The sequence below is a fragment of the Nicotiana sylvestris genome, chromosome 5 (assembly GCF_000393655.2).
Source record: "Nicotiana sylvestris chromosome 5, ASM39365v2, whole genome shotgun sequence".
NCBI lineage: Eukaryota > Viridiplantae > Streptophyta > Magnoliopsida > Solanales > Solanaceae > Nicotiana > Nicotiana sylvestris.
In genome coordinates, this window is record NC_091061.1 from 1,699,305 (window position 1) to 1,719,787 (window position 20,483).

The 20,483-nt window shown below is 39.4% G+C and overlaps 1 pseudogene; it reads right to left on the reverse strand.

The window, feature by feature from the left end:
• Positions 1-20,483, reverse strand: part of LOC138891314 (UDP-glucuronic acid decarboxylase 5-like) — a 58,209-nt pseudogene that overhangs the window by 12,148 nt on the left and 25,578 nt on the right.

Below are 20,483 nucleotides of genomic sequence, written 5' to 3' on the forward strand. Positions count from 1 at the left end.
CCATCATCACCAATGGTCACATCTCTAGCATCATCATGCTGAACTCTGTCCCTAAAGATAAGGAAATGCGTATCATCATACTGGCGCTCTCTAATGTGATCATATAAAGAAGACCGAGATACCACACAAGCCAATACCCGACTGGACTTAGAAATATCCAACCTCACGAACCAATTGGCCAAGGCCTGAACATCAGCCGCAAGAGGTCTCTCCCCAACTAGAATATATGCCAAACTCCCCATACTCACTGCCTTTCGGCTCAAAGCATCGGCCACCACATTGGCCTTTCCCGGATGGTACAGTATATTGATATCATAATCTTTAAGTAACTCCAACCATCTTCGCTGTCTCAAATTAAGGTCCTTTTGCTTGAACAAATGCTGAAGACTGCGATGATCAGTGAATACCTCACAAGACATGCCATACAAGTAATGTCTCTAAATCTTTAATGCGTGAACTATGGAAGCCAACTCCAAATCATGAACGAGGTAGTTCTTCTCATGGGTCTTCAACTGACGAGAAGCATATGTAATAACTCTACCCTCCTGCATCAACACACAACCAATCCCTACTCTCGAAGCATCACAATACAATGTATACGAACCTGAAGCTGATGGCAAAACCAACACTAGAGCTGTTGTTAAAGCTGTCTTGAGCTTCTGAAAACTCTCCTCACACTCGTCTGAACATACAAATGAAGCACCCTTCTGAGTCAACTTGGTCAAGAGCGATGCGATAGATGAGAATCCCCAAACAAACCGGCGATAACAGCCTGCAAAACCAAGAAAACTACGAATCTCAGTAGCTGAGGACGGTCTGGACCAACTCTGCACTGCCTCTATCTTATTTGGATCAACCTGAATAGCCTCACTGGACACCATGTGTCCCAAGAATGCCACCGAACTGAGCCAAAATCCACACTTGGAGAACTTTGCATAAAGCTTCTCCTCCCTCAATCTCTGCAATACAACTCTCAAATGCTCTGCGTGCTGCTTCTGACTTCGCGAATACACCATCAATGAAGTCTATGACAAATGAATCAAGATAAGGTCAGAACACGCTATTCATCAAATGCATGAACGCTACTAGGGCATTGGTCAGCCCAAAAGACATAACCAAGAACTCATAATGACCATATCTGGACCTGAAGGCTGTTTTAAGTTTATCCGAATCCCTGATCTTCAACTCGTGATAACCCGAACGGAGATAAATCTTGGAGAACACCCTCGCTCCCTGAAGTTGGTCGAATAAATCATCAATGCGAGGCAAATGATACTTATTCTTAACTGTTACCTTGTTCAATTGTGTATAATCAATGCACATTCTCATTGTGCCATCCTTGTTCTTCACAAACAGAACCGGCGCACCCCAAGGTGACACACTAGGCCAGATGAACCCCTTATCTAGGTGTTCCTGAAGCTGCTCCTTTAACTCGTTCAACTCCGTTGGTGCCATACAATATGGAAGAATAGAAATGGGCTGAGTGCCCGACACCAGGTCAATACCAAAATCAATATATTTCTGTTCGGTGGCATACTCGACAGGTCTACAGGAAATATATCAGGGAAGTCCCTCACAACTGGAACAGAAACAATAGTGGGAGCCTCAACTCCGACATCCCTCACAAAGGCAAGATATAAGAGACAACCCTTCCCATCCATATGGTGGGCTTTCAAGAAAGAGATCACTCTACTACGAACATAGTAAGTCACACCATGCCACTTGATCCGCGGCACACCCGGCATAACCAAAGTGTCTGTCTTAGCATGACAGTCTACAACAACACAACACAGAGATAACCAATCCATGCCGAAAATGACATCTAAATCCACCATACTCAGTAATAAAAGATCAACTCAGGTCTCCATACCCCCAATAGTCACCACACATGACCGGTACACACAGTCTACAACAATAGTATCGCCCACCGAGGTAGATACATGAACATGTAAAGCAAGAATCTCACGGGGCATACCCAAATAATGAGCAAAGTATGATGACACATAAGAAAAGGTGGATCTAGGATCAAATAATACGGAGGCATCTCTATGGCAGACTAAAACAATACCTGTAATAACAGCATCGAAAACAGTAACATTGGATCTGGCTGGAATAGCATAGAACCGGGCCTGACCGCCCCCTGATCGACCTCCCCCTCTGGGGCGACCCCTGGATGACTGACCTCCACCACTAGCTGGCTGAGCGGGTAGTGGAGAAGCAACTGGCGTTGACGCCAAAGACTGACCCTTTGCTGGGATGAACTAGAAGCACTACGAGGAAAATGCCTCCACATGTGGCCCATCTTTCCACACTCATAACAACTTCCAGGTGTTGGAGAAGGGGACTAAAGCGAACCCCTCGCAACAGAGTGACTAGAAGATGCACTCGGCATAGAAGAGGCCTGAGCTGATGGAGCACGAGATGAACTCTGAGATGGAAAGGCGCTGAGTGATAACTGGCCCTACTGAGATCCCTGATAACTATGTCCCGAAGATGCTCCACGATAACCTGGGCGAGCTGACTGAGCAGGCTTGAATGAACGACCTATACCATGCTGAAACTAGCCCCTCAAAGGAGCACCACTATAACTGCCCGATCCTCGAGGCCTCTTGGCCTCCCTCTCCTCTCGCTCCTGACGGCGAACCGACTCAATCTCACGGGCAATATCAACCGCCTCCTCAAACGTAGCACCAGATACCCTCTCCCGGGTCATAAGAATATTGGGCTAATATGTAAGACCATCAACAAATCTCCTGATCCTCTCTCGATCTATCGAAACCAACCAGATGGCATGACAAGCCAACTCAGAAAACCTCGACTCATACTATGACACAGTCATCTAACCCTGTCGCAACTACTCAAACTGTCTGTGCAGCTCCTTTCTACGGGACTACAAAACATATTTCTCCAGGAAGAGAATGGAGAACTGCTGCCAAGTAAGGGGCGCTGCACCAATAGGCATATGCCTCTGATACGCCTCCCACCAAGTGAAGGCAACCCCAGAAAATTAAAAGGTGGTAAATGCCACACCATTAGTCTCAAGAATCCCTGTTGTACGAAGCATCTGCTGGCACTTATCCAAGAAACCCTGGCCATCCTCACCCTCTACACTGCTGAATGTCGGAGGCTGGAGTCTACCAAACCTCTCAAGTCAACGTTGCTTATCATCTGGCATAACTGGTACTGCAAACTCCTGGGCTAGTGCAACCGGCTGGGCTGGAGGTGCCTCCGGCATATGAAGTCCCTGCACTACCTGCTCAGGTGTGCAAGCGGCGGGGGTCTGATTGCCTCCCTCAGCCTGCGAAGTAGTTGCGGCTACGGTAGCTGAAACCGCCTGAGCCAAACTGGTACACACTGATAAGATCTAAGCTAAAGCCTCCTGAAGGCCTGGAATCATAATAGGAACAGCTGGTGTCTGAACTAGTACTACCGGAGCATCCATAGCTGGAGCCTGATCCTGAACTGGGGCAGCCAGTGGATTACCAGGTGCTGCCATCGCTGCTCTGCCTCTGCCACGACCACGACCGCGTCCATGGCCTCTGGTGGCCTCAACTGGTGGCACTGGTGGTCGTCCACCCCGTCCGGTAGCTCGTGTTCTCACCATCTGTGAGAGAATAGAATAATAAAAGTTTAGTACTCAGACAAACAAGTTTGCACGACAAGAATTTCAAGAATATGAAGTTTTTCCTAAGGTTCTGCAGCCTCTCGAGGATAAATACAGACGTCTCCGTACCGATCCACGAGACTCTACTAAACCTTCTCATGACTCGTGAGACCTATGTAACCTAGGCTTTGATACCAACTTGTCATGACCCTAACCCCAAACCTGGTCGTGATGGCGCCTCTCGTGATGACAAGGCCAGCCAATTGAACCAATTCTCATTTTTAAACAGTTAAATAACATAGAAATAGTCTAAACATCGTTTAATAATACTGAATAGCGGAAATACAGATAACAAATGTGGAAATCCAACCTGACACAGCCCTAACCGGGGTGTCATAAGTCACGAGCATCTATAGACCACGATACAAGTCTGCTAAAACCAATATCTAGTACAAATGATTGAAGGACATAGAAATGACAAGATAATAGACACACGAGGCTGTGGATGACGATAGCTACCTCGTAGTCTCCGTATACCGCTTGGAACTGGAGGAATCAGTACTCAGGAGTGGAACCAGCGATGCCTAAATCTGCACACCAGGTAAAATCTTCTTTCAGTAGGTAAAACAGGTAAATAATGTAAAGTAAACAGGTAGAAGTTTGCCCCTCGGGCTCAGTATCCACAAATCCTCCTCTCGGGCAATATCTCAGAACAGTACCAGCCCCTCGAGCCCAATCTCACATCACAATGGGTACCCGCGCTCAGTGGTGTACAGACTCCTAGAGGGGCCCCTTATGGCCCAAGCGCAATATCAAGCCTTCTCGTGGCATCATTAACTAGGCCCTCGACCTCATATCAATCAAGCCACCTCATGGCATACATATCTCAGGCCCTCGGCCTCAAATCAGTATCAGGTATTCCTGACAATATAGGCCCTCGGCCTTACTCAGTCAAAAACCATCACAAGCCCCTCGGGCAATAGTAAATTAGTATTTCTCAGCTCAAATATCATTTAAAATATCATTTAACTCTTAAAACTAAGTAAACATGGATGATTTTGAAAAATAGTGGAAAATAACATGACTGAGTTCAAGTAATAAGTCAAAACAGTGAGGAAATATCAATGAAAACCTCCGAAGGGTTCAAATAGTTAGCACCAGGCCCATATATGACATTCAGTCCAAATAATAATGATAGAAAATAGTTTTCAATAGAATACGCGGTAAAATCATCAATCGAGATGGGCTGCGTCACAATCCCCAATGGTGCTCTACCCCACGCTCGCCACCTAGCGTGTAAGTCACCTCAACATAGCACTACGATGTCCAATCCGGGGTTTCAAACCCTCAGAACATCATTTATAATCATTACTCACCTTGAACCAACTAAATCTCTAGCTCGCGACGTCTTTGCCCCTCGAATTGGCTTCCACGTGCATCGAATCTATCCAATATCAGAATGAATACGTCACAATATGCTAAGGGACAAAAGCCCAAGTGAAAATAATCGAAAAATACCAAAAATCTCAAAATTAGAAAAACTCGAGCCCCGCCCACGTCTCGAAGCTTAGAAATTTTCACATTAACAGGTTCCATATCTCCCCACGAGTTCATATATATCAAAAGTTCTCAAATCCGACCACAAATGGTCCTCCAAGTCCTCAATCAAAAGCCCAAAATTCCAAGCCCTAGTTCTTCAATTTTTAGCTTAGGTTTCCATGAATTTCTAGGTGGATTTCATAATAAAATCGAGTTTTACGTTCGAAATTCTTACCTCCAAACGTTTCCCCTTGAATCCGTCTTTAATATACTTCAAAAAGCTCTCGAAATGATCAACTATGGGTGAAAATAAACCCACATTCGCGAACAAGACGACTTAAAAATATTCTGCACATGCTTGTATTTCCTTCATCGCGATCGCGACACTCCCCTTGCGATCGCGAAGAACAAATCTTCAGCTTCCCAAAATTACACTACGCGAACGCGACCAGGCTTACGCGAACGCGATTACCAGACAGGATAACCCTAGGCGATTGCGGACATAACCCCGGTTCGCGATGCACAAACATCCTGCCAAGACCCAGGTCCAATTGACTCTATGCGAACGCGACCACACCCACGCGTTCGCAATGAACAACTCTCCCAAGCTACGCAATCGTGAGCCTCCAATCGCGAACGCGAAGAACAACTGGGTACCCTCCTCAATTACTTCTACGCGATCGCGAGACACCCTACGTGATCACGAAGGGTAAATTCTCTGCAACCCTGAACCTGCAATTTCTGCTTCTTTCAAACTCCAAAAATGGTCCGAATGACTATCCGAAACTCACCCCGAAGCCCTCGGGACCTCAACCAAAGGCACCAACACATCCTAAAATCTTATTCAAACTTGTTCCAATCATCAAAATACCTCAAACAACATCAAATTACCCAAAACACATCGAATTCAAGCCTAAGTTTCTAAAAACCTTCCGAAAAATGCTTTCGATAAAAAATCCAACCAAACCACGTTCGAATGACCTAAAATTTTGCACGCACATCCCAAATGACACAAAGAAGCTATTGAAACACTCGAAATTCCATTTCGACCCTTATATCAAAATCTCACCTATTAACCGGAAATCGTCAAAATATCAACTTCGCCAATTCAAGCCTAATTCTACTTCGGACCTCCAAAACCCATTTCGATCACGCTCCTTTGTCCAAATCACCTCCCGAAGCTAACCGAACCATCGGAACTCACATCCGATCGCTCTAACACATAAGTCAATATCCGATTGACATTTCCAACTCAAACCTTCTTAAAAGAGACTAAGTGTCTCAAACCTTATCAAAAATCATTCCAGACTCGATCCGACCAATCCAATACCACAAAACACGAATAACGAAGCATAAAGAAGTAAAAATGGGGGAAACAGAGCGGTAACTCGTGAGACGACTACCGGGTCATCACACTATTTGGAATAGAAAAACGAATTTATATCTCTTGGTTAAAATATATATGTGATATATATATATATATATATATATATATATATATATATATATATATATATATATATATATATATATATATATATATATATATATAATTAGCACTTATTTTATATAAGAGATGTTATATAAAATATTAATAAAGTCTTGTTAGTAAATCCAGTTTTGAATTGGATTAATTAACGCGGAAAATCCTTATGGTATTGTCTACAATTTTCAACCCATTTGATATGGGAGTTATATTTTATTAGGAAAATATTGATAAGTAGAATTCAATTTAGAATTGAATTCCATAAATGAGTTACATATTTTTATTTTAAAATGGTGGCTAAGTTATAGAATTCAATTTAGAATTGAATTTCATAAATGATTTAAATGTTTTTATTTTAAAATGGTGACTAAGTTGTAGAATTCAATTTAGAATTGAATTTTATAAATGAGTTACATATTTTTTTTTTAAAATATTGACTAAGTTGTAGAATTTAATTTAGAATTGAATTCGATAAATTAGTTACGTGTTTTTTTTTAATATTTACCATAAGACATGTGATTTGTTCCAATGGAAATTATGTATATATATGTGTGAGTCCTAATTAAGAATTAGTGAAAAATATGTAGATCTTACACATATTGTAAAAACCTAGAGAGTTATTCTTGAGAAGAGAATTACTTCGAGAAAGTAATAGTACAATTTAAAATCAAGGTAGAAAATACTAGTACAAGAAAATTATTTCTTGTTCTTTTACCTTTGAGTTGAGATTTTTTAGAAAACTTTCAACAATATTTTCATTCAGTTTGTTCACGTGGTTTCATTGATTAAAGAGTTGATAGCAAGGACCAGTCTCGGTGTGGATACACATATAGTATTTGCACTATCAAAGAAATTTAAAACGAGACTCTCTTTACCAGGTACGTCTTAGATCTGATCTTTGACATGTAAATAAATTTTAAAAATGAAAATTTCTGCCTAGGATTGTTATTGTCTTCCGCTGCATGTTAAGAACATCTATGCAATCTCACAGAAGCTTCATGAGAATATGTAATTACCTCCTTCACTAGGTCTGCAAGCTTAATCATGGTAAATTCACCTTACATCAAGATTATAAGCAAGTTCGACCAACATAATATTTTAAACATTAATTTAGCTTGATAATGATATCGAAAGTTTCTTCAATGATGTGGCAGATGCATAGGCGTATCCAGGATTTTAGATGCATGGGTACACCATTATCTTTAGATAAATATATGATTTGACAATATAATTTTTTTTTACGAAGACCCAAGTTGACGAGCAAACTTTGATTAATATTATTAGCATTATTTTTGTTCTCGACGAGTTTTCATACTTAAAAAACTATCATAAATAGTATCATTACTTATAGTTTTAAATATCTTACGTTATATATAGAAAGCTAAAAATCATTAAAAATTCTCCATCCATCTTATTACGTAGATATTTTTATGTACTTCTATTTTCCTGTAGATATGTGATTTGCACTATTAGTTTTTTTTTATTATAGTGGGAGTTTAATATTAATTTGTTATCTTTTTCTGGTACTTCATTTTTTGACAAAATGTAAGCTTTTGTGAGAGATTAACTATGACGACCCGGCCAGTCGTCTCATGAGTTACCGCTCCGTTTCCCACATTTTTGCTTCTTTATGCTTCGTTATCCGTGGTTTATGTGGTCGAGTTGATTGTTTTGCGTTTGGTATGGCTTTGGTAAGAAATGAGACACTTAGTCTCTTTTAAGAAGGCTTAAGTTGGAAAAGTCAACCTAATGTTGACTTATGCGTTAGAGGGCTCAAATGTGAGTTTCGATGGTTCAGTTAGCTTTGGGAGATGATTTGTGACTAAGGAGTGTAATCGTAAGTGGTTTTAGAGGTCCGATATAGAATTAGGCTTGAATTGGCAAAGTTAGTATTTTGACGATTTTCGGTTGATAGGTGAGATTTTGATCTGAGGGTCGGAATGGAATTTCGAGAGTTGCAGTAGCTTTGTTATGCCATTTGTGATATGTGTGAAAAATTTCAGGTCATTCGGACGTGGTTTGGTTAGGTTTTTGATCGAAAATGTTTTTCGGAAGTTTTTAGAAAAACTTAGGCTTGAATTCGATGTGAATTGGTGGTTTTGGTGTCGTTTGTGGTGTTTTGATGATTGGAACAAGTTTGAATGAGGTATTGGGTTGTGTTGGTGCTTTTGGTTGAGGTCCCGCGAGCCTCGGGGTGAATTCGGATGGTTAACAGAAAGATTTTGAACTTAAGAGAATTCAGAATTTGCTACTTCTGGTATTTCCGCACCTGCGGATTTAGGACAGCAAGTGCGGTGCCGCACATGCGGAAGAAGAGCCGTAGAAGTGGTTTGGGAAGAATTGCCAGGGACCACAGATGCGGCTTATGGACCGCACCTGCGGAGCCGCACCTGCGGCTTGTGGACCGCAGATGCGGAACCTGGACCCTTAGTGATTTTTGCAGATGCGGAGGAACTACCACAGAAGCGGTACCACAGGAGCGGTGGTGGTGTCGCAGATGCGGAAACCCCTGGGCAGAATGTTTTAAGTTGTTCATCCGCAATTTTGAGCCAATTTTCCTCCATAGCTGAGTATTTTTTAGAGCTATTTGAGGGAGATTGAAGAGGGATTCAAAGAGAAGTGATTGGAGGTAAGATTTATGAGCATAAAACGTGATTCTATTGTGAAATTAACCTAGAAAATTATGGAATTTAAACTAGAAATGGAAGAACTAGGGATTGGAATTTTGAGATTTTTAATTTGGGATTTGAAGGGCCATTTGAGGTCGGATTTGAGAACTCTTGATATGTATGGACTCGTGGAAGGATAAGAAACACGTTGATGTGAAAATTTCTGAGTTTAGAGAAGTGGGCCCCGGGGCTCGGGTTTTGCTAATTTCAGGATTTTTGATATTTTTCGATTGTTTTTGCTTGGGCTTTGCTCCCTTAGCATATTGTGACGTATTTGCTTTGGTTTTGGTCAGGTTCGTTTCATAGCTGATGTGGGGGAATTCATACGCAGTCAGCCACCTAATGAGTCGGGCGAGACAATCCAACTTTCGGATGAGGATGCTGAAAGAACACTCCTTGAGTACTTTATATACTTTGAACTAGACAATAGAACCAGTTTTCGAATGGGCTTGTAATAAGCGTTAACTTAGTTTTGTTAGCTTAATGTGTTAGTTCTATTGAACTTTATACTTTGTTGCTTTTTATTGTTGTTGTTGTTGTTGTTGTTTATTGTTGTTGTTGTTGTTGGCATAAAATGCATGTTTAGGATTTTTGGTAAGCTGACAGGTGGTGTAGCTGCCAAAACAGGTATTTTCTGGCAAAAATATACCAAGAAAAGCGACCAACTTTGGTCGTTAATTGGTCGTTTTTCCCTTAAAAAAAATAATTTTCTGGGCAATAGCGACCAACTTTGGTCGCTATTCTATTTAAAAAAATAATTTCTGGAAATATAGCGACCAAAGTTGGTCGCTTATAATTAAAAAAAAATTATTTCTTGAAGTTAGCGATCAACTATGGTTGCTTATTTTTTTAAAATAAATAAAAAAGCGACCAATCTTGGTCTCTATTTTTTAGATTTTAAAATATAATATTTGGATTAGAGACCAAAGTTGGTCGCTTTTTTATGATTAATAATAAATAAATAAATAACGTATTTTACATTTAGAGACCAACTTTGGTCGCCAAAATTATATTATTAAAATAATAAAGCGACCAAAGTTGGTCGCTATAGTCTTTACCCGGAATATTTGGTCCTTTTACCTTAGAGACCAAAGTTGATCGCTAATTAGCGACCAACTTTGGTCCCTAAAATAAAGGGACCAACAATATTGCGACCAGGCATGTTTGGTCGCTTTTAGGCCTATAAGCGACCAACCTTGGTCGCTTTTTACCGAATTTCTAGTAGTGTCATAATAATCCTTTTAATTAACTTGTTGTTGAAGACAACACCACTGATAATTCCCTTAATCCAGACTTAACCAATTCTTCACACAAAATAATTCCTACTCAAGTACCCCTAAATTTACCTACAAACTCGGCCCAATAAAAGTTGGTCTAACCTCCACCACAACCTATCAACATGCATGCAATAAGACACGACCACCTCTACCATATGCAAGACACTACCTCACCCTCACACACAACACAATCATCAACAATTAATAGCCTATAACAAAATACACAAACAACACACAAAAAAACACTAATTAATTCTACTCCTTCGAGCTCCTCAAACCCTATTACACCTTCCATGCAAGAACACCATCATGATATATCCACTACCATATCTCAATCTCCTTCAAACACACAAACGACAACTCCATCAATCACACCGCCAATATCATCCACTCACATTCCTCCTATCATGCATGTTTCAGCTCCATCATCAAATCTGGTCTTATCCCTGTCGCACCTCCTTTTTACGCACCCGCGAGGGTACATGGGAGTTTTTTTCAATTAAAGGACAATCGAAACAGGATTTGTTTATTTATTTCAGAGTCGCCACTTGGGAAATTTAGGGTGTCCCAAGTCACCAATTTAATCCCGAATCGAGGAAAAGAATGACTCTATATTACAGTCCGCGAACCAGAAATTCGGATAAGGAATTCTGTTAACCCGGGAGAAGGTGTTAGGCATTCCCGAGTTCCGTGGTTCTAGCACGGTCGCTCAACTGTTATATTCGGCTTGATTATCTGATTTTATACAAATATGAACTTATGTGCAAATTTTAACTTTTTACCGCTTTCATAATTATTATTATTATTTTTTACAAGGAATTGCAACGTTGTGAAAATGTATCTCGAACCGCGTTACAATCAATGTACCCGTGGTCGTCGACACACTTTGACTCCGTTGAGATTTGGATTTGGGTCACATCAATGTGCACCCGAGTTTAAGAAAATTAAATTATTAAAGGCGCGCCTAAAGCGACTAGCGTATCATCTACTTTGGGTAGGGCCGTGGAATTTTGCTAAACGGTCCATCCCGAAGTCTAAGCAATTTAAAGCAAACATTTACTGAGGGTCCCGCAATTTTGTATTTTGATTTGGCGAGACTCATCTCATTCTTATTTTTAAAGATAAACCTATAGTGACTACATTTCTTCTATTAAGTTTGTCTCTAAAAATAAAAGAAAATTTCTCAATTAATTACATGCTGAAAAAAAAAATAACTTATTAGTTATTAGTTTACGGCTAATGTGAATGGAAAATTGCGATCGAGTTTGTACAAAGAAAAATTGCTTTCATTCTATATTCTTTATTCAATAATACTGGAACATGAGATTGACACACCATAATATCAAAAACAAATTAACTAGTATTTGATTAATTTAAACTAAAATTATTAGATGAAGAAGTTATACATATGCAAGCCCATTACTCATTAATTAATCGACTACATTTTTATACAAAGAAAGGAAAATTATATTCAAACACAAATCTAAACAGGAGGGATTCAACAGGAACAAAGCCTGATTAATATTTCATTTCGCTTCAAGCCGAGAGTGTACAAATGTGTACCTGGAAATGACAGTACAAGAAGAAGAAGATCAGCAAAGTAGTATGTAACACAACAACATACAGCAACAGAAAGCCCAACACAGTAGCTTCAACACCTCAGTCCAGAAATCCCAGCAACACGGAGAAAACTAGTAAAAATGGAGAAGACAAATAGTGCGAAAATCTCTCTTTATTTTTTTCTTTCTAGATTTGAACTCTCTATGGTGTTCTTCCGCTCTCGATATTTCAGAAAATTTGTTTCTATCTTTTTTACTCTCTCAAAAATGAATTCTGTCCTTGTATATTCTCTGTATCCAGAGTGTATATCGAGTGTATACTTCTCACTCCACCCCCTCTTTTTTTCTTCTCTCTATCTAGTTTTTCCTCTCTTTTTTTCCACCCTTCTTCCTAAATTTTCTCTTCTATTTATAGCAAAATTTTCGAAATTTTCAGATTTGTTTTTTATTATTTTATTATTTTTTTAATTAAAAGAAATCCCACTTACAAATTGCTTTTATTTTTTTAGAAAAAGAAATCCCACCTTTATTTACTTTTATTTTTAAAATTCCAACTTTAATTACTTTATCTTATTTAAAATTTCACTTTTTATTTTTTTAAAAAAAGAATCTCACTTTATTTAACTTTTCTTTAAAAAACAAACCACTATCTTTTCTTTTTCTTTTAAAAATGCTACTTTCAATTACTTTAATTTTTTTAAATTTTCAGATACCTTTATATTTATTTTTTAATTCCAACCTTCTTTTACTTTTAAATTTTTTAAAAATTTCCACAAAACTTTTTTTTTAAATTTTATACATTCTTTTACTTTAAAAAAAAAAAAAGAGAATTTCACCTATTTTTACTTTTATATTTTTTTTATTCAATACTTCCCTTTTTCTTATTTTTTTTTAAATCATTCCCGAAATTATTATATATATTTTTTTTAAAAAAATAAAAATAAAATAAAATATTTTCGGATTTTTTATATATAAAAAAACAAAAAATAAAACTATTGATAGTGATAATTCACCTTTTATTTTTTTATTTTTTGGTTTTGTTTTGTGTTGGACAAAAATGTAGAAGGGGTGTTGGGTTAATGGAGCGGACCGGGTCGACCCGGTTTGAAGTGGACCGGGTCATGGGGAAAGTTGGGCAATTATTTGGGCCTGTGGTTTGAAATTGAAGAAGTGGCCCAATCCGATTTTTCTTTGTATTTTTGTTCTCTTTTCTTCTTTTATTTTTCTAAAACTAAATTATAAAAGTACTTAAATTATTATTAAGAACTAAATTAAGTTATAAAAGCGCAAATTAACTTCCAATAACAATTAACGCACAATTAAGTAATAATTAAGCATAAAATTGTTCATTTGGACATTAAATGCTAAAAATGCAAAAGATGCCTATTTTTGTAATTTTTAATTTTTGTAAACAAATTTAATTACTAACAATTGTAGAATTAAATCCTACATGCAAAAATGCGACATATTTTGTATTTTTTATTAATTTAACAAATAAACATGCATAGACAAACATACAAATAGTTACACAAAATATCACAAAATATCACAAAAATTGCACACCAAGAAAAATTATTTTATTTTTGAATTTTTTGGGAGTAATTCTCATATAGGGCAAAAATCACGTGCTTACAGCTGCCCCTCTTTGCCCGAAGACACGAAGGGTTTTCGTGCAAAGATAAAGCGAGCGATTTTTGCCCATCCGAGTACTCCGTGTGAAGCATTTTTTTTGAAAAAGATTTGACCGAACCTTTGCTTCAAAGGTTTCCTACATATCCTGGGCTAAACAGGAATCAGGTCAATGTAGTTCGGGAAGTTTTGGTAGCTGGGACTACCGTGAGACTGCAATGTTACTGCTGTTGCATGCTGTTATCACTGCTTACCGATCTCCTTGTTACACCGTGTTTAAAAGAAAACAAGAAGCTAGGCTAGACTAAAATTTGTTCTTGTTGCCTTGCTTTCTTGTCGGCTTGTGTTTCCTCCGGTGCTTTTCTTCAGATGCTTTTCTTCCTTTTGACACATGCACTTGAGTTTGTGCTGGGACCTCTTGTTGCATCCTTTTGCTTCCCGGTGCTGGGGATTTTTATTGTTTCCTGCTGGGGATTCCTGTTGTAACCCTCTGTTTTATTGTCCTCTGACTTGATCTTGAAATGTGTGCCTCTGTTGTATGGGCGGGCTCCCAACTTCAATACTTGAAAATTAATGCTGAAATGTATGCCTCTGTTATCTGGGCGGGCTCCCAACTTCAACGCTTGAAATGTAAAGACTGAATGTATTCCTCTCGTTATACAGGTGGGCGCCTGGCATGAAATGTGAAGACTGAAAAGTATTCCTCTCGTTATACAGGTGGGCGCCTGGCTTCATCATCTTGAATTTAACAACCTCTATTTTCCAGGCGGGATCCTACCACCAAAACAAACAAAACAAACGAAAATTTCCTAACCTCAGTTTGCACTGGGAAGATTTGTGAGTCGTTAGCAAAATTGTAACCTATTTATACTACTGATGCAATGATGAGAGTAAACTAAAGACTAGACTAGGATGTGCATCTCCTACGAGTAAAACCAAAAACTCTTGCTAGCAAATGTGTCTGCTAAAATAAAAACCTCGATGACTCAAACTAGAAAGTGCTTCTTCTATGGTTGAATCAGAATGAACTAAACTAGGAAGTGCGTCTCCTTGGGGTGAAAACTTCAGTGACTAGAACTAGGAAGTGCGTCTCCTATGAATAAAATCTCGATTTTAGGAAGTGTGTCTCCTAAAAAAACTTGAAAGACCTTGATTAGGAAGTGCGTCTCCTACAGGTAAAAGTTCAATAAACTAGACTAGGAAGTGTGTCTCCTATGGTCGAACTTAAAATGAATCAAACTAGGAGGTGCATCTCCTAAGGGTGAAATCTCAATTCCAGAAGTGCGTCTCCTGAAATAAAATATAATCTGAAAAAGCCAAACTAGGAAGTGCTTCTCCTATAAATGGACTATCAATATTAGGAAGTATGCCTCTTATGGGTAAAATCTCAATGACTCAAACTAGGAAATGCGTCTCCTACGAATGAAATCTTAAATGAACCAGACTAGGAAGTGCATCTCCTAAAGCAAAAGTATAACCTGAGTGAACCAGACTAGGAAGTGCGTTTCCTAATAATGAAAACTTTATTCAGGAAGTGCGTTTCCTATGCATGAAATTAAACTTAGGAAGTGCGTCTCCTAGGGGTAAAATAGTCTTAGGAAATGCGTCTCCTATGGGTGAAACCTTAATGATTTTGAACTAGGAAGTACGTCTCTTATGAATGAGAATAATTTAGGAAGTGCGTCTCCTATGCGTGAAATCTTAATTTAGGAAGTGCGTCTCCTATGGGGTAAAAGTAATCTTAGGAAGTGCGTCTCGTATGGGGTAAAAGTAAACTTAGGAAGTGCATCTCCTATGGGCAAAACTAAACTTAAGGAAGTGCGTCTCCTATTGGGAAAAACTAAACTTAGGAAGTGCATCTCCTATTGGTAAAACTATTCTTAAGAAGTGCATCTCCTATTGGTAAAACTTACTTAGGACGTGCGTCTCTTCTTGGTGAAACTAACTTAGGAAGTGCGTCTCCTCTTAGTGAAACTTACTTAGGATGTGCGTCTCCTCTTGGTGAAACTTAACTTAGGATGTGCGTCTCCTGTTGGTGAAACTTACTTAGGATGTGTGTTTCCTGTTGGTGAAACTAACTTAGGATGTGCGTCTCCTGTTGGTGAAACTTACTTAGGATGTGCGTCTCCTGTTGGTGAAACTTACTTAGGATGTGCGTTTCCTGTTGGTGAAACTAACTTAGGATGTGCGTCTCCTGTTGGTGAAACTAACTTAGGATGTGCGTCTCCTGTTGGTGAAACTTACTTAGGATGTGCGTCTCCTATTGGTGAAGCTAACTTAGGAAGTGCGTCTCCTGTTGGTGAAACTAACTTAGGATGTGCGTCTCCTGTTGGTGAAACTTAACTTAGGAAGTGCGTCTCCTATTGGTGAAACTTAACTTAGGAAGTGCGTCTCCTATTGGTGAAACTTAACTTAGGAAGTGCGTCTCCTATTGGTGAAACTAACTTAGGATGTGCGACTCCTGTTGGTGAAACTTAACTTAGGAAGTGCGTCTCCTATTGGTGAAACTTAACTTAGGAAGTGCGTCTCCTATTGGTGAAACTTAACTTAGGAAGTACGTCTCCTATTGGTGAAACTTAACTTAGGAAGTGCGTCTCCTATTGGTTGAAACTAAACTTAGGAGGAAATGCCTCTCCTATGGGTGAAACTAAACTTAGGAAGTGCGTCTCCTATTGGTAAAAATAAACTTTAGGAGGAAATACATCTCCTATGGGTAAAGACAAACTTAGGAGGAAATGCCTCTCCTATGGGTGAAACTAAACAAACTTAGGAGGAAATGCATCTCCTATGGGTAAAAATAAACTTTAGGAGGAAATGCATCTCCTATGGGTAAAAAACAAACTTAGGAGGAAATGCATCTCCTATGGGTGAAACTAAAACAAACTTAGGAGGAAATGCATCTCCTATGGGTGAAACTAAAACAAACTTAGGAGGAAATGCATCTCCTATGGGTAAAGACGTGGAATGTATTCCCTTGTTATACAGGTGGGCGCCTAATGGTAAAGACACAAAATGTATTCCCTTGTTATACAGGTGGGCGCCTAAAATATGAAATGCACAGACAAAAAGTATTCCTCTCGTTATACAGGTGGGCGCCTGTCTAAACTAAGACATAAAAGTATTCCTCTCGTTATTCAGGTGGGCGCCTGTTGGTAAAGACATGAAATGTATTCCCTTGTTATGCAGGTGGGCGCCTAATAGTAAAGACATGAAAAATGATATGCCCGCATTATACTGGTGGGTGACCTAGAACAGAAATGAAAAGACAGAAATGTATTCCTCTCGTTATTCAGGTGGGCGCCTGTCTTCATCAATAACTTTGAAAATAACATCCTATTTGAGGGCGGATGAACCCAAACTATCCTATTTGAGGGTGGATGAACCCAACATATCCTATTTGAGGGCGGATGAACCCGACATATCCTATTTGAGGGCAGATGAACCCGACATATCCTGTTCGAGGGCGGATGAACCCGACATATCCTGTTCGAGGGAGGATGAACCCGACATATCCTATTCGAGGGCGGATGAACCCGACATATCCTATTCGAGGGCGGATGAACCCGACATATCCTATTCGAGGGCGGATGAACCCGACATATCCTATTTGAGGGCGGATGAACCCGACATATCCTATTCGAGGGCGGATGAACCCGACATATCCTATTCGAGGGCGGATGAACCCGACATATCCTATTCGAGGGCGGATGAACCCGAAATATCCTATTCGAGGGCGGATGAACCCAAAATATCCTATTCGAGGGCGGATGAACCCAAAGAAAAAAACTTGAAAAATGTCTTACCTCGAAAACTTGTTGGGGATAACACTGCTGATGAATTATTTTCTTACCTGTTGGGGGATAAAATGTTATCAGCTGGGGATAGCGCTGTTGAGGATAACACTGCTGGGGGATTCTGATTCCTTCAGAACTAGTGCTTCACTCTTCGGAAGGCTGTTGGGAATGATGCTGGCCTCTTGCTTTTTCTAAGCTCAAGTTTCATCCATTTGCTGGGGAACGACTTCCTCCATTGAAACTTATTATGTTAGGGGCAACATTGGTTTAAAGACCACTTCCCTTGAGACTGACGTTATTTTTATTCTTCCCTGAATGGGTACATGACTTCCAGAAAATCTTCTAAATGGAAGGAAAATTTTCTGCCCCAGTTTGATAATATCCCTTGTGGCATGCATTTCTGGCCTCAATGCCATTTCCTTTACCTGCTTCAAATCAAACAGAATTTGTTAGTTTAAAACATGGTGGTTGGTTGTGATACTCCTGCTGGGATGGTTTTCCCTTTTTCCTTCCTTGCTCTGCGTTGCACAACTTGTTGGGGATGATATTATTTGCTGGGGATAATCCCTTTCTGCTGGGGATATCCCTCTTCTTTTGTGGCATAGCTCGGAAACTGGCATTTCCCCGACCTTTTAGTCTAGTATGAATTTCCCCAAATCATGCTCACTGCTCTCCTTGCTTTGTTCAACGGGCCTTGGCCTTGAGGTTTATAACCTTTGATTTCGGCAAGGATATCCCTCTTGACACTCGTCACTACTTTGTCAATTCCCTTTTGCTGGGGATATCTTTCTTGACATTGGCCTCACGCTTGTTCCTTGCTGACTATACCATTTGGATGTACTAGTCAGATCTCATCTGGCATAATTGGAAAGCTGATGACATATTTTGAAGTCAACTCTCACTTGTCTGACCTAACAAACTCTACTAGGGAATTTTTCTATGAAAGGAGAAAGATAAAAGAAACAAAATAAAAGACAAAGGAAACGATGACTCTTTAACAAAAGAAACTATAAATAAAAATCTATCAAACGCAGATACCGACTCTATTGGTCATGACATGCACATGTGGCCTATCTTCTGCCGTCAATCGTCTTTCAAGACCTTCCCTTGACGATTCCCTATCTGATTCCCAATCTTATTCGACTTGAAGTGCCCGAAGGGTTTTCACTATCAAGCCTCTCTCATTTTGGTTTTCTCTCAGCTTTCATCGCCTTATGGTGCCTATGAAGGTTTTCACCGATAAGACTCTCTCATTTGTATCACTTCCCAGCTGGGGATTTGGAGTGTTGCCGGTATGACTCTCTCTGCTGGAGATTAAAGTCCTTTCTACCGTGGAACAGAATGTTATGTTCGCCGGTAAGACTCTTCATTTGTCTGACTTGGCATCTTTTGAAGACTGATCAGAAGGTCTTTCTTGGGACCGTAATGTGGGTTTTGGATAGGGTTAGAAAGAAAGGGTATTAAAGGCTCAAAAATGCATCGATTTCGGGTTATTAATTACAACCTTCGGAACTAGATTTATTTACAACAAACGCAACATCTGCCCCAGTTTCTTGCTTGGGGATTTTTTAATTGATTGATTTTTTTTCATTTTTCAAAACTATGACCGAGCTGTGAAGCGCCTACGTATCCTCTTTGAGGAATCAGGTCAAACGTAGTTCCCAATTCCTTTTTTTTTTCATTTGACTTTCCTTTTTTTTCTTTTTGTTATCATTTTTCTTTTCTTTTCTTTTTTTTTCGTTTTTTTTATTCTTTACCTTCCAGGCTCGTATTCCCTAGTCGTTGCTGTTGATTCCAAACGAGGGGTATGAAAGAAAATAAATAAGGCTCAAAAGGGGTAACGAAAGATAAAGTGTTTAGGTAGCAGAACAAAATGCCTTCGTCATTCTAGTCTTCAAAACATGCCAATGCAAACAACACATTTGAACATAGATTTATAGTCTCTTCCGATGGTGCTAGACTTGACAATTATATTCACACGTTTGCTTTTTCATTTGTTATTTCTAAAGCACCGTTGGGCGACACTCTCACTTCTCATTATCATGAAGACCCTTATGTCAATTTGGCGAATCTTGCCTTTAACGGTTTTCTTTATATTTTACTTGCCCCAGTTCCATATGACTCGAGCTCTGAATAATCTCAACCGTCCTTATTTCCTTTAAATGGTCTAATAACCTTTTCAGGGTTTTATGATTAACTTTTAAGATTAGGCCCAAACTGTGTGCGCATGTCATGTCACTAGAATCGGCATTGAACAAAATGGTAAAAGGACTAAACAAAAGACGAATGGAAACAACAAAAGACCGGATTTGTATTAGACTACCGGTGAAATGGTTTGAATAACAAAACAAACAAAACAATCCAGAACAAAATCCTAAAACAAACTGGACAAAATTTAAACAACCGCTATGACAAAACGGAAAGTTAAGACAGTCTGACACAAGACAGTCTGACACAAGACAGTATCCGACTTATAACCCTAATAATCCGAACAACAGAAATGACGACAAAATAAGCCACCACAAGCTTCTCTCTTGCTAACCAAGGAACGAAGTGTCTTCCCACTTTATAAAAAATTGGCATCTTAGCCACTGAGCTTTGCATCAATACTGTCGAGACCATTACCAGCTTCAACCTCATCAACCTCCGTCGGCAAGTTCTCGAAGGGGTTCGAGTGCTCCATGTCACTGTTATTAATCACAACCCGCCCTTCTTGGATCATTTTCTCTACTTCCCTTCTCCAACTATGACAACTCTCAATGTTGTGCCCTATGACATTGGAGTGGTAGGCGCATTCGCGCTGCCGGATCAAAGTTCCTTGCAAGTGGATTTGGAGTACATGCGGGGAGTGGATCAATCGAGCCAGCATGCCTTAGCCTTTCAAACAGACTGGCATAAGATACCCCGATAGGGGTGAGAGCCTTTC